The sequence below is a fragment of the Onychomys torridus genome, chromosome 4 (genome assembly GCF_903995425.1).
Source record: "Onychomys torridus chromosome 4, mOncTor1.1, whole genome shotgun sequence".
NCBI lineage: Eukaryota > Metazoa > Chordata > Mammalia > Rodentia > Cricetidae > Onychomys > Onychomys torridus.
In genome coordinates, this window is record NC_050446.1 from 76,659,122 (window position 1) to 76,674,508 (window position 15,387).

General features: G+C 47.3%; 1 protein-coding gene and 1 long non-coding RNA gene across 3 annotated transcripts in view; one reads left to right on the forward strand and one right to left on the reverse strand.

The window, feature by feature from the left end:
* Ldlrad3 (low density lipoprotein receptor class A domain containing 3) overlaps positions 1-15,387 on the reverse strand; it is a 236,242-nt gene that overhangs the window by 59,790 nt on the left and 161,065 nt on the right. The window lies entirely within an intron of this gene.
* Positions 10,389-15,283, forward strand: LOC118582922. The gene is made up of 3 exons (XR_004944805.1): positions 10,389-10,815; positions 12,581-12,759; positions 13,201-15,283. It is a non-coding gene; the product is annotated as an uncharacterized LOC118582922 (long non-coding RNA).

Genomic DNA, 15,387 nt, shown 5'->3' on the forward strand with positions numbered 1-15,387 from the left:
TTGGCTCTGGGTCACCAAGCAGTTCTAAGCAGTGCTTAAAAATCCGGGAGGGGCTGGGGAGATGGCTCAGTTGGGAGAGTGTTCATTGAACAAGCATGAGGCCCTGAGTTCAGATTCTCAGCATCCATGTGAAAAGAAGGCGTGGAAGCTCATGTCTGTAATCCCAGCACCCGGGAGGCAGGGATATGAGTTCTCTGGGGTCTTACTGACTCTCTGAATCAATGAGCTCCAAGTTCAAATAAGACCCTGACTCAGAAAAGAAAGTGGAGATACCCAGGTGGGGGGTGAGGGGCGTGCTCAGTGATTGGAAGCACTCAATGCTCTTGCTGAGGACTCAAGTTTGGTTCCCAGCATCCACGTTGAATAGGCCACAACTGCTTATAACTCTAGCTTAGGGGGCTCAATACCCTCTTCTGGCTATGGCCTTGGTGAGCACCTGCACTCCATGCACCTACCCCCCCCCCACAAACACATTAAAATAGAATAAGTGTTAAATAAATAAGGTGCAGAGCAACTGAAGAAGGCATCCAATGTTGACTTTAGGCTTCCACAATCACATCCATGAACACACACACACACACACACACACACACACACACACACACACACACACACACACACAATTCAGAAGGAATAGCATCCTCAGACTGTGGGGGAAACCATAAATCCTACCTTTGCATGGCTGGCCAGCCTCTTGCTGGTCTGTTGTGACATTATTTATCCTGTAAAGGAAACATTAACAAGCAAAGCAAGCTACAGTGACCCCCAAGGAGAGAAGGAAAATCGTTGCCCACCACTGGAGCAAACAAATTTACACACAGCTGTTTAACTCCTTTCTCTTTTGTTCAGGGGGTGGGGGGTGGGAGCAGAGCATATGGGAAATGAGTCACTGGGTTATAAAGAGCATGTCCCACTTAGCCATTCCAAAAGTGGCTTGCTAATTAGATCAAGCACCTAGTAACAGGATCTACACATACAGCAACATTGCAGCTGCATCTTGAAATAACCCAAGGCAATCAGACAAGCCTTGGTGTCCTACAGAACTGAGGGGCATGCTTAACTCTGAGCCAGGACCACCAGCTGAGGTCAGGGTGAAGGGGAAATGCTCACAGAGTTCAATGAAACACCCTCTCCCATTGCAACCAGCCGCAGGCATAAGCTTGCAGATGGAAGCCCATGGAATTTACCCATCTCACTCGACAACAACTTCCATCCCTCTTGGACTGTGTGCTTCCTAAAGCAATGCCAAGTGGCATTTACCCACTCTCAGAGCATAAATTCAACTAATATTGACTGTGGGCTAACTCCGTGCCAGGAGGCCCTGTGCTCAGAAGTGCAGCACAGCACTGATAATGGAGTGTGCATGTGGAGCACATGTGGGGTATGTATACCCACAAAGCTGGCAGCTCTGGAGTCCTGAGAGAACCACACTGAGCACTGCTTTTCCCTTGTTAGGGATCCCGAGGCTTGGAGAAGGAAAGCAGCTTGCCCCAGACACATGATACATGGTACAGTGAGGACTGAACTTGGGTGAGCAGGATCCTAATGTCTCCCTGTCCATAAGGCCCCATCACCCTTTCCTCAAGTGACAGAAGACTGCGGGACTGTATCCTTGACTGAAGCTCCTTCTGCTCCTTCGCTAGGCACTCCTAGTGTGATGATTTGCCAAGAGAGCTCAAGGGAACAGCCAGTAGTTAGAGTTGTACACATACAAGAGTATGAAGCTAGCAATGGGAATGACAGCACACGGGTGAAGTGAGTGGGTACCGTGCTGCCAAGAGTCCTTTCCCAGCAGGGCTAATGTATCTACTTAATCCCCACACCTGGGATAGTGGATGCCACCACAAAATGTTGAGTATCAGTGAGACTCACTCGCAGCTCCACGTGCGTGGTTTTAGTGCTGGTCACATTGGCACTCTGTTCAGTCCATGCCAACTTTCCAGATCCCCAAAGAAAAGCAGGTGTTCAGCACAAACCACATCACGAATGCTAACAATAAAAAGCATTCTGGGAGCTCTCCCCAAACCCAGGTTCCATGTGCCAGCCAGGGCCAGCCTCACGGGCAGGCAGGTGTTCTAGGGATCAACAGCCACAGCGCTTCTGGGTTAACTTGCTTCTGTATACCTTACTGTTGCCACAGGGACAAAGAGTCCAAGGAAGTGGGAACAGACAGAAACAGAGACCTAGATGAAACCCTCTCTGACAATAAGAACTGGAAATTCACGAAGTACTTTGTGTTGAATGTGAATGTAGGCAACATCTGGACCAGAAGCATAAAATGGAGAAGGCTGATTTTGTCACAAAAGGACACTGGAGATGGGCAAACATTGGTACTGGCTTCAGAAGACTTAAGGTTAAGTCCTGTCTCTAATGAGATATATGACCTTGGCCAAGTCCCTTCACCTTTCTGGTTTTCCCATCTGTAAAGTGAGACAAGGCAGATGAGCTCAAACACTTCCACTGTTCTATCTGTTCCTGACCGCATCTGCTTATGTGACTGACGGGAAATTCCCCCTGCATACAGGATAGGGTTCAAGTTCCACTCAGCTGTCAGGAACATGTGAAGCACAAAGATAGACTCTCCGTGGATTCCCCCATTGAGAAAATGGGGCTGAAGAAGGGACAGACAATTTGTGGTTTGAGTTCCTTGCAGAGGCACCTTAGTTCTCTCAGTTTGTACCTCTCCAAGAACAGGGGGTTTCATAGGCTGGTTTGGGAAGAGAGGTGGTAACCCCAAAAGTCACTGCAGACACCTTGGGGTCAGTTTCTCAGTCACCAGCTGTAGACACTGGGCTCAAGTCTAAGAAGCCCTCAGGCACTCACTGTGTACCTCCATCCAGCCATCCAGCTTTTCCTCATTGCATGCAGGGTCAAGAAGCACTGACCCTGAAAGCCAGCCTACTTGGCCACATACTCATCAGTGCCATAGTCGTTAAAAAATGCCATCCATACTTGTTAGTGCCATACCCGCAGTTATGCTAGTCTTCACTGTGGCCAGACACTGGCCTGTGAGTGCCAACAAACAGGGCTAGTATTTTCCCCACTGTACATTCTAAGCTCACTGGAAACAGTGCAATTGAAAATGAATTCAATCAGGTGAGGGGCCCTGACCTCCCAGAGAGGTAGCAGAGCAGAGTGTCATGGAAACAGGCCTAGGCTCACTACTGCCCAGCTCCATCACGGCTACCTATAGCCTGAATTTCCTCATCTATAAAGAGAAGCAACAGCGTATTAAGGCCAGAGATGTGTCTGTGTGCTGACGATCCTCTGAGAGCAGCATGGGTCAGAGCCGGAAGTGTGCAGAATCATTTCTGGCTCCTATGAACATGTCTGTGTAAAGCAGCCATTTGAGTCTGAACTGGAAAGTTTTTGCCAGACTGAGCCTGGGGAAGACATTCTAGAAAGAAAGGAAGGAATAGTAGGGAGACAGGACACCAAGAAGTGTGCACAAGAAACAATGAACAGACAAATCTGATGGCCTTTAATGTTCAGGAAGAATCTAGGCTATTGGCTGCTGGCAGGGAGAAGCCAACTGTGTGTTTGTGTGTGTGCTCATGTGTGTGCATACATGAGTGTGGAGCCAGAGGAAATCCCAGGTGTCATTCCTCAGGTGCCATCCCCTTTTCTTGAGACAGGGTTTCTCACTGGCCTAAAGCTAGCAGATTAGGTGGGACGGCCCCAGGGATCTGAACATCCCACTTCCCCTGCGGTAGGATTACAACCATGAGCCAGTGTGGCTGCTGGGGACTGAATTCCACTCCTCACACTCACAGGATCCACACTTTACAAATAAGCTGTCTCCCCAGCTCCCATCTTGCTGTTAAGCAGAGTCTGCTCGGAAGAGAGGTACTTGGGGCTGAGATACGAGGGGCAGGGAGCCTCAGAAAGATGCCGCTGAGAAGGCAGCAGGTGAAGGAGACAGTGACTAGGAGGCAGCTACTCATCTTCCCAGGGCAGTTCAGGAGGGACCATTAGCGCCCCATCCACTTAAAAAACGGCCACCTTGGCTCTGCGCTGTGTAGTGTCAGAGGTGGACACTTCTACCAGCAGGCAACTCTGTTCTTTCCACGGATGCCTACCACACAGCTGTGTGGGACACCCATCTGCTGTGGGAGATGTTCTCAGAGATCTGGTTCTGGGTATGAAAAGGAACCCAACATTCTGCCTCATCCAGCTGAACTTCTCTCAGCCACTGCCCATCTTACCCTGACTCCTGGCCCGGGCAGGAGAAAAATGGGATGAAGATGCCAGCTTGCTTGCTTTCTCTCTCCTCTCTCCCCTCTCCCCTCTTCCCTCTCTCTGACACACACACACACACACACACACACACACACACACACACACACACACACACACAGAGCACAACAGAGAAACAGGCCAGGAGACTTGTCAGAGCTCTGCCTTCCAGAAGCTCCCACACTGCTGTTTTCCCTCACCACTCTGCTAAACCCCCATGTGATGGTTTTCTTCCCAATTATTATCTGAGACAAATGAAGGAAAGCTGGAGGTACTGTGAGCAGCAGAATCCTGGCCACTAGCACAAAACAGATGGGTGGCTTGTCCATTTTTAACAAGCAGGAACAGGGTCAGCCTCAAACTCCCTCTCATCCTTGTCTCTCACCAGCCAGGGGGCATGGCTCTGCAAGGTCAGCATCTCCACCCCAGTACCTCTGGATAATTTGTCTTTCTAGCACATTCCACGTTGGGTCATTTTGCCTTACCCAATCCTACTGACTGCATGTGGCTGTTTTCATGCCTATTTTCCTCTTGCTTGCTGCAATCCTCATTTTATCTTATGCAACCTATTTGCATCTGCTAACAGCCCAGCATTTGTAGAGTTGACTAGAGTAATTTCCTATCCTCCAAAGCCACCTTTACCTAGCAGTTCCAGGTATGGTAAAACTTGACAGAACTCACCGGTGGGCAGTAAACATACTCTTCTTCATAAACACCGAGTTTTGGGACACTTCCTGGTGCAATCCTAGCGTGTATCATAGGGCCTGGTCCTCAGTAGGTACCAACAAGAATGACAAAATTGCATATTGGTGAAATTATTAAGGCCACTCCACGTAGTTAAAAGGGAGGTTTATTTTGTGGGGTAACTTACAAATGAAGGGGTAGGTCGCAGAGTCTGGCAAAGGTATAGGGTAGTCCGGCAGCGTTCTCTGGAGAACTCTGCTCGGTCCACCTCTAGCGTCCTGCGTCCCGGAACCAAGAGAGTGACTTCTTCCCGATCCTTCGTCTTCCGCTTCCTCCTCCGCCCCGCCTTGTGGGCGTGACCATTACCAAAGCCTCAGTGGGGGTTGGAACTTCCAGGCCAATGCTGGGATGGCTACCCACTACAATTGCATGGTGTGGTGGCACAATCTTTTAATTGTGCTAACACCTGAGAGGCAGAGGCAAGTGGATCTCTTCAAGTTAGAGGCCAGTCTGGTCTATGTCATGAGTTCAGGTCAGTTAAGGCTACACAGTCAGACCCTGTCTCAAAAAAAGAAGTCACTAAATGGGGGGTCCAGTTCACTAATTTCATTTGCCTCACACAGAGCAGAGAACACCAAAATCTATCACAAATGCTTCAAAAGAAAATATTACTTCAATTTTAAAAAACGTTGGCTTTGTTTTGTTTTGTTTTGAACCAAGACTTTCTGTCTACCCACGTCTCAGAACATCTTCCTCAGGGATTTGGCAATATATAGACAAACAAATAGCGGATGATGGAAGCTACATGTGTCTTAGAACTTGGTGCTGAAATTTTGGGTCTTGCTGATTGGGGGCAGGCCCAAACAAGCTGCTTAGCTACTACATTTATCTGAGGGCCACCCAAGTTCCCAGAGTCCTATTGAGAAAACTCCTCAAGTGGCTCCTCTTCTTTCCCTTCTTCTTGTCTACCACTCAGACCCCCAGCAAAGTCTTCTCCGACCCTTTGAGCTGGAGACTGGAACTGCTACCAGCCTGCAGGTCTCCATTCTGGTCCCACTAGTAAATACAACGGTCAGAAGGATTTCTCAGAAGCAAACAGGAAGGGAAACATAATAAAGATAGCCAGTCCCTGTTACAGAGCTGAAAAGCTGGATCTACCATAAAATGAAGCCAGATATCCCCTGAGGCACCAGAGATGACCAGCCCATGTCCATCAATAGAGTACCCCAAGACTGTGGAGGATAGCGCCAGATACTCCCTTCTGGCCCCGGGGGAAAAAACTCAATGGCAATGAGGAAGGAACATGGAATCACTTTCTTTTGGGGGTATTTTTTTTTTAATTACTTGAAAATCTTATACCAATTATATGTATGAGGAAAAAAATACAGCAATGAAAATTTTCATTGGAATAAAAGAGAAAGAAACAAATGAGCAGGTTCTGGAGACTCATGCTGGAGGTCACTGCTGCAACCCCACAGGGCATGCAGAGAGCTGGGTCCAGCTTCCAGCGTCAACAGAGGTCAGAATCTCAGGCAGCGAGTGGAGGGCAGTGATTAATCAGTGGCTCCACAGCCTCCTGATGTGCTAATTTGAAACATTTACCATTTTAGGCATTTTTAATGGCTTGAGAAAGTGCACAACACTGTGCACAGTGGGTTGAACCGTGACCCCCTGGTTATGTCTCAAGTCCTGGCTCCTGGGACCTGCGAATATACCCTTGGTTGGGAATGGAGTCTTTGTAGATGGAATGGAGTTACAGAGTTTCAGAGGCGGCTATCTTTGATCTGGGGTGAGCCGGATACCCACAGACTGGTGTTTTCCCAAGGCAAGGAGACAGAGATGTGGGACACACAGACATGTAGGGAAAAGGCCACAGAGAGGCACCTGGAGTGACATGGAGGGACACATCAACAAGCCAAGGAGTGAAAGGGCTTCTGGAAGCACAGGAGGCTGGGTAGAGGAAGAGGAGGTATCTTGCCCCAGAAACTCTGGACCCAGCACTGCAGACTCACCATGGACTCCTGTCCTCCAGAACGGTGACATGGTATATTTCTGTTGTATTAAACCAGTTTGTGGACACAGCCATGGGAAACCAGTCACTGCAAGAAGCAGCAGCAATGTGACCATTTATGGACCATGTTCAAGCACATCATAAGGATGAATGCAGTAGGTGTCACCTCTAAAGACAGAAAGGATTAAAAACACCCACCCCACCTGCACGTTACCGTGGGTGGATTAGCCAGGAGCAGCTGCCACGCTGGTCTTCTCACATTCACCAGACATTTGAGTTCCCGAAAATCATCTGGAGAGGTGAGAGCATAGGGAACATTATTCTGATTTTACAGATGAGCAACTTGAGCTGAAATGTGATCAGGAGACTAAGGTAGTGCCGGGTTTGAATGCGAATTTGCTTCTCTAGGATCGGCTCATCAGCTCTCATCCACGCGGCTGTGGACCTAGTGTCTCAGGCTGCATGGAGCCTGTCTCCAAAGTCATATGGTGAAGTCCTAATCGCAACATGGCATAAGATAGCCATATCGGGAGGGGAGGACTTCAAATAAGTGACTGAATATTAAAAACAAGAGGGTTTTTTGGGATGGCTCCTAATCCACACATTGATTGCCCTTACAAGGTATCCTTGTTAGAAGAGGGGAGAAGAGCCGTCCTGTGTGAGGACCTGGGCAGAAGGTGACTGAAGGAGAAACCAGTCCCAATGACACTGGCATCTTGGACACTGAAGCTGAGGACAGTGAGAAGATAATTTCCTGTTGTTTAAGGGTTTGCTACAGCAGCCTGGGCTGAGTAATGCCTTAAGTGTTTGTGCCTGCTCTTCCTTTCCCCACGGCGCCTTCTGTAGTTCAACAGGAAGCAAGAAAACATACAATTCCCAGTTGTAGACCTCTTGCCCAGTGGGTCTATTGTGGTTACAACCAGCCACGGTTATGGCAACGCCACTTTCAGGAGAATATCTGTCCACCCATGGTGCCAGCCAGGACCAGGAGAGAGAGAGAGTCAGCAGTACCAAGGCTGGGTTTCATTATGGGCCAGGGGCATCTCTGGACTTTAGCACAGGGATGGGTGTTGCTGGAGGGGGTAGGGTGTGCCTGGGGCACAGGCTCTGAGAGATGACTGGGTCTGATTGCTCAGGAACAACCGCTTTCTTCTCCACACTGATTCTTGGTCCCTGCACCTGTACAGGAAGCCAATGGCATCTACTGCACTTCGGGAAGCATATGCAGTGCCAAACCCTTGAGCAGTGCCCACGCTCAGCAGGCATTTAGAAAAGGTTTCCTGTGTGTACAAGGAAAGGCAGGATCAGTTCTCTGCATAAATCCCACTGTAGTACTTTGGTCCTTTCCTCAGCATGATATGAATCCAGAAATAGAATTTTCTGTGGATGCATAATAATAGTTTAAGCTTTTTAACTTGAGAGTGATAGCATATGCCTGCAATCCCGGCATGTTAGAAGGCTGAGGCAGGAGGATAGCAAGGACAGCCTAGGTTACATAGCAGTGCCCACTCAAACAAAAAAGAAAAATCAAAACAAAACAAATAGTTAGCCCCCACACTGAAAAGTCAAGAGCTTGCACAGAGCACTCCAACCTCTATTCCTTTTGATAAACAGGTAAGATAGAAAGTGTCCTCCCCCACAGATGGGCTGCAGCTCAACCAGGGCTTCCCTCATATGTGGCAATCAATGCCCATGGTCTCACCAGCAGTGACACCTCTACCTCCCACTGGCTTTTAGATAGTCCTCATTGCCAGAGTGGAGTGCAGGAACTATAGGGCCCAGACAGTGCATTTAGCATGCTCAAGTAACCACTTCTCATAAGCACTCACAAGCCCTGAGACGGTTCAAAGATCCTTAACACACATTCAGAGTTAATAATGAGCCACACTGAAGGTGGGCAGGTGAGCAGGAAGTTGTGTTAAGGATTCCATTCAAGACCTCATCACTGATGAAGAAGATGGGTGTGATTTCAGTCATCAACAGAAAGCAGAATGAAATCACAGAACAGACATAGACATGGATCTTCTTGAGTCTGAGATAAGCAAGCCTAGTGAACAGCCTAGCAACCTGGGACTCCTCTTGGCTTAGGCTAAGCACATAACCCCCTTCGAATAATGCCTATTGCAGCCCCAAACCCTTAACTATATATACTAAGCACATGCACCGCCCCCAGCCCAACAAGGCACTTAGAAACCTAGGGCCCCCACCTGCATACAGCTGCATGCACACTCCACTAACAAAAATAGAATATGTTTCCTCTCCCCTTAAAAGCCATCAAACTTCAATTCTGCTCAGCTCTTACATTCTATACTGTTCTTATAGCTGGATATGAGAGTGGAAGGCCAATCCAGATGAACTGGCTTCAGGTGCATGCTCAATGAGGCAAACTACATGTGCTAAGTAACTTCTGGGAGAAACTCCCTATTTACCACCTTATGACTATGCATAATTGGGCATGCATATGGTTTAAGTCAGCTGCACTGTGGGAAAGAATATGAGAAGTAGAGAAAAGTTATAAACTTAATCTGCCAATCAAAATAGGGATCTACCCACACTATGTTCCTTAGCAGCTAAACTCCTCCTCCTCTTGAACCTCATAAAAGAGGCCCCAAAGCACAGTCTGGCTCCCTGAGTGCCTTCACTCATGCCCACTGTCAATCTTAGTGGTGTATTCCTTTCTGGTATTTGCTTGGCTTTGAATAAAGTATCGTTGATACTTTGTAATCTGTGTGTACCTTTATTTCATCCTTGAATAGGACACTATGACTCTGGAAACACCTAGTGCAGACTCTGACCACCATTAACAGGTCTACACCTCTTTTGCATCCCACAGAATAAATCCAGCCTGAAGCAGGTCTAGACAGCAATCCATCCTTTCAGGAGTAAAACATCGGAGAAAAGCCACAGTGGAGGAGTGACTCCCAGGAAGTTTTATGCTAAATGCAGGCAGGCATTCCTGTGCTGGAACCCTGGCCACTGCCAGACAGATGGTTTCTCCCTCCAGTTAAAATGAAGAAGATGTGGGGGCTGGGGAAAAGGACAGAGCTGTAGTTTTCTGAGAAAATGGAACAATTTCACCTCTACATGTCTGGAGTGAGATTCAGGGGAAAGTCCCAAGGGTATGGTTTAGAAAAAAACAAAACAAAACAAAAAAGCAACCCCAAACTCTTGATACTGCAGTTTCACAGAGTAGATCAATATTTCAGCTTAAATGAGAATTTACTGCCTTCAGAAATGCAGACGAAGCTGTGCTGTTTCATCTTGCTCTCCACCCAGCAGCCACACAGTCTTCCTGTGTCCTGACTACAGCAGCCTGGCCAGCAGAGCAGGTAATGTAACCCCAGGTTATGAAGGAGCAGCACCTTGTGTGGGCATGTCTGCCTTCTCCTGCTGGGGGCACCAGTGCTGTCACAGAGAGCACTATTGGAACACGCCCTTCTTTCATCCAGGCTAACAGACATCACATCTTCCCATCTCCTGGCTGACTTCCTCCCTTTACCCTAACTTCTCCTAGCCAGGCACACTCTGCACCACGGCCTCGCAAGCACACACTGAAGCTATAGACCTGCAGCACCAAATGAGACTGTCGGAAGATCAAACCCGGACCTCAGGACAGGAACAGGGCTGTGGTTCCCGCTCTGACAGCCGTCTCCATTTCCCTGGAGGGAGCATCCGCTCCCACATCCTCCCCAGACTTCCAAGGCACACATAAAAATTGGATCCCTGCTTTCTCTTTACTTTTATCTCTGCTGTGTGCTCTGGGGAGTTTTTTTACAAAACAAACGAACATGAACTTCAAGGTATGAGGAGTGTAAATCACTGCAAACTCTCCAGGCCTCCAAATGCTACAAACACTGCTTAGCCAAGGACCAAAGAAAAGCCCGGTAGGTGATTATTCTTATTAAATAAATGCCATCCTGTTTTTGGATCGCATCCTGGTCGACAGAGCCTTTTCACAGATATCACAGCTGCATGACATTTTGGGCTATCACCACGCATGTCTTGCTTTAGGGGGGAAATACTTAAGACAGAATATGTACACACTAACAAGTGAGGGCTGTGGTGCATATGCATTATATACATGTTTATCGTTCACAGAATTAAAACCAGCTAGGCTTCTACCATATATCTCCAGTAACTTTTGTTTGTTTGAGACAGGCCTTACAATGAAGGCCAGGCATCTCAGAACTTGAAGTGATCCTCCTGCCTTTGCTGCTGAATCTTCTGACATTACAGACCATCATTCCCAGCTAAAGGTGTTTTGTCTGATTGTTTCCTTTTGACTCACTGCAGCATCATCATCAAACCTAGGCTTGTCATTCCTAGATAAGCATTCTGCTACTGGCTTACATAATCCCAGACCATTTCTTCACGCTAGTATTTTTCAGGGAAGGTAAGCAAGGTCTCTTGTTGCCGCCCAGCTCAGTTTTGTTTTGTTTTTTTAAATTTTATTTTACTTTTATTTATGTGTGTGCGCGTGTGCATGTGCATGTGCATGTACATGTGTGCACATTTGTATCCTGGTGCCTGCAGAGGTTAGAGGGTGGCATTGGATCCCCTGGAGCTAGAACTACAGGTGGTTGTGAGCTGCCTGACGTGGATGTTGAGAACTAAATGTTGGTCTTCTGTAAGGGCAGTATAGACATTAAACTGCTGAGCCATCTCTCCAGCCTCCAGCTTTTGTTTTTTTGTGAAGATTTTTTTTTTTTTTTTGTAACGTTAAATCCATTTAAAAATATTTTTACTGCCAGGTGATGGTGGTGCATGCCTTTAATCCCAGCACTCGGGAGGCAGAACCAGGCGGATCTCTGAGAGTTCAAGGCCAGCCTGGTCTACAGAGCGAGATCCAGGGCAGGCACCAAAAAAACTACACAGAGAAACCCTGTCTGAAAAAACAAAAACAAAAAAACCCAAAAGACAAATTTTTTTTTACTAATTATACTTTCTTAAGTATAATTAGTTAGGGTATATTTTCATAACTAATATTAATACTGGCTTGCAGGTGCATCTCAAGTGCACGCAGGTCACATTGTTATCAAAGTGTCAATCTTGTTCCTTTGTGCACCGTAGGATCCACACTAGACTAACTCTCAGACAGACAGCCACACTGTCATGTGTTTGCCCAATACTACCAACAGTGAGGATGGCAATCTCCTCCATCAGTCCTATACACCCGCCAGCTTTCTCTGTCACCAGAGTCCTTACTACCCTCACTTCTTTGCCCTGTCTGCGATGAAGGGTGACCATCTCTTCATCGGCATCTAGCTGACAGCATCTCTTTTTCTGTCAACTGCCAAGGTCAGTGTTTGTCAAAGACAACTAAGCTGCACTTGGAAGTGACAGTCCAGCTTTTCAAGATACAACCATCAACACACTCACCCTTCTGCTCATCTTCACTGACTGTCCTTTTCATAGCTACCAGAGGGAACCCTCTTTCCCTTGGGCATGGTGATAATCCAATAAGGAACATGTCACTTTCCAGACATGCTCAAGGATGTCAGGTAGCCTCTCTGGACCACAGCCTTCAGGGCTACAGCATAGTAATCAACCAGCAGAGATCTACAATTCTGGGCAGTCACTTCCACTGGCTTCCCGCCCCTGATGATCACTGAGGGAGCAGAGGTTCCCACCTGTGCTTTGTCTTGCCAGCTCTTCTCAATGTGCATTCTCAAAGGGCACACCCAGCTCCTCTTCATCCTCATCTCCCAGAGACAACTTAAACAGTGACCATAAGCATCTCCTAAGAGCCAGACAAGAGACACCAGCTGCTTTCTTGAAGCTCTCCATGAATTGGGAGTGGGGTCAGGTGTCTGTCATGTGATTCAGTGGTAAGTAACATCATCTTGGAGCCACAGACTCCTGTTGAGATGCAGATTGTTGTGAGATCAAGTACAGTGTCCATGAAGTGACTGGAATGTGTTGGCTACTTGACACAGTAAGAAACAGCAAACCAGGGAATCCTTGGAAGGATCTGTTCTGTTCTCACATCTAGATTTAGTCAGGGGTGAAAGATGAGGGATGGTGGGTGGAAGGGGGCAGCAAATTGTGTGTCAATAATATCAAATAAACTGTTGATCCCCAAGAAATAAAAGATATGTGGGTGAGCAATAGCTACATGGTCTTCCTCCCCACTGCTCACAAAGCTGTGCTCTCCAGACAGGATGGAGATATATATATCTCAAGGGTGGATATATATGTAAGGATCAACGGTACCTAATCTTCTGTCACCTATCATTACAAACCCTCTGTCTTGTCCATCCATCCCCCAGCTCTCCAATGATCATATGCTCTGACAACTGGGATCTTCTAGTTAGAAGTACTTCCCAAGGAAGCCGTGTCAGGGAAATCTGTCTGCAACATCTGCCACCAAGATGCAATTATTGAAGCCTAATTAATCTGATTCCCATTTTTTATTAATCACCAACGAATGTCACTGCTGAGCCAAGCCTGTGATCAGCACGAGATAATGGGTGCTGTTATGAAGCTGGAATGAGGCCAAGCTAAAGATAAGCTATCAGGAGTTTCTAATTAAGACTGAGCTAGCCTGCAGACCACCCCACATTATGTCTGTGAAACCCTGAGATGCCGAAGACCCTGGCTTGTGGGATCACTGATTTGTTCCTATTACATCATTTCACAAAAGATTAGAGACTATCACTACTCCTGCATTCCCCACCAAGACCTGAGCTAGGCACTCCATGCACATCTCATTTAATCCCTCCAACCATCCTCTTCCCAACATTCAGAATCACGAAGTGAAGACTTGAAATCTGGTCTCCTTGATTCTAAAAGTCCATGTTTTTCTACATGGTGAAGGATGGATGGTCCACTGCAATGGGTAGCCAGCTGCAGTCACTACCCGAGTCTGTAAGAGTACCCTCCCGCTGCCACTATGCAAAAGCAACAGAGTAAAGAGAGAAAAGTACAGGCTCCTGAGTTATGCACAGCCCTGGGAATTTCACATTCAAGCAGCAGTCTAACAGAAAAAAAATTTTTCTTTGTTTTCTAACCTTAAAAAATAATGAGCACAAAGGAGCTTGAGAAGTCTATGGGCACAGACAAACATTTCCAAGCGAATCAATATGCAAATGGCCATCTCTGCCTGGGCTCCCTTGGCCTTCAGCTCTGCAGCAGGGCAGAGCGGTATGAGAGGCATTTTTCAAGAAGCGGTTTAGGATTACAAGGTGGAATTATTATTTATCCATTCCAAATATGAGGCTTGCTAATTAGGTCATAATGGTTCTCATTTATCATGGCACTGAGAGCATGTGTTCTATTGATCTACGGGGTTGTCCGTGAGCACCAGGCTCTTCCTAACACCAACTATTCTCATGAACCCTCCTGGAAACTCACTTGAGGGATGCAGGCCTGCTGAGAGGAAGGAGGTGCTACTGTCACCTGTCCAGCGGGGTTGCAAAGCCTGGGGCTTTGTCCTCAGAGTCTTCTCCAAGTTGTCTGGGACCTGCTAGTTCGGGCGGCAAAGTTGGAGCTCTCGTGGTTATGTCGTTAGCAGCTGAGAAGAGAAAATCTCAACTAGTAGGTACAGGAATTAAGCCCTTAATTTCAGAAAGAACCCAGGAGCTAAAGGACAAAGGAGTTCTGGCTAAAGCACCAGGAAGTCAAGACCCTTATTCACACTCACCAACAGCAAGAGGACGGTCTCTTTTATAGTTTCCGCTACCTAGTCAGGTGCAGGTCATGGCCATTGATAAATAAGGCTGAGTGGCTACAGTCTGCTCCATGGCCCTTCTTAAGATTTAGGATAAGCTCTGGTCCTGTTGCTTGCTGCTTGCAAACCTTTGGGTAGCCAACATTACACCCCTCTACCCCAAGGGCCTAATTGTGAAGCAGAAAAAGAAATCGCCAGGAAGTCTCCAAAAGACAGAACTTGTCAAACACTTGGTGCATAGCGGACACTCAAAGTTTTGTGATTCAATTTCCTCTTCATCCTCAGAGACAGATCAGCTTGCTCCCCACAAGACACCACTGCAGGTGTAAGTCAGTGCAAAGTGTAGGACAGGGTGTGAGGGATGCCCTAAGGTACAGAGGCTAGAAGGGAGTTATGCAGCAGAGTATCCAATCCTGAAGGATGATACAAGCAACTCCCCGGAGCCAGACTGCTGATAACACTAAGCCATCAAATTAACTCAAGGGACGGCCTCTGTGTCAAGTACTGTTGGGAAAGCCACACTACTGTCCTCACTGGGGATATCAAATGCACCCAAGGCTCACAACAGTGCTCCAGCCGAGAAACACAATTCACACTGGCTTGCCAGTCTTTCCCATATGTCTCTGTAGCAGTGTGGATGTAACTGCCCCCATAAGCTCATAGGGAGTAGCACTATTAGGAGTAGTAGGCTTTGTTGGAGTAGGTATGACCTTTGAGGTTTCATATATACATAAGCCACACCCAGTGCCTCAGACCACTTCCTGTTGCCTGCAAGATGAAGAACTCT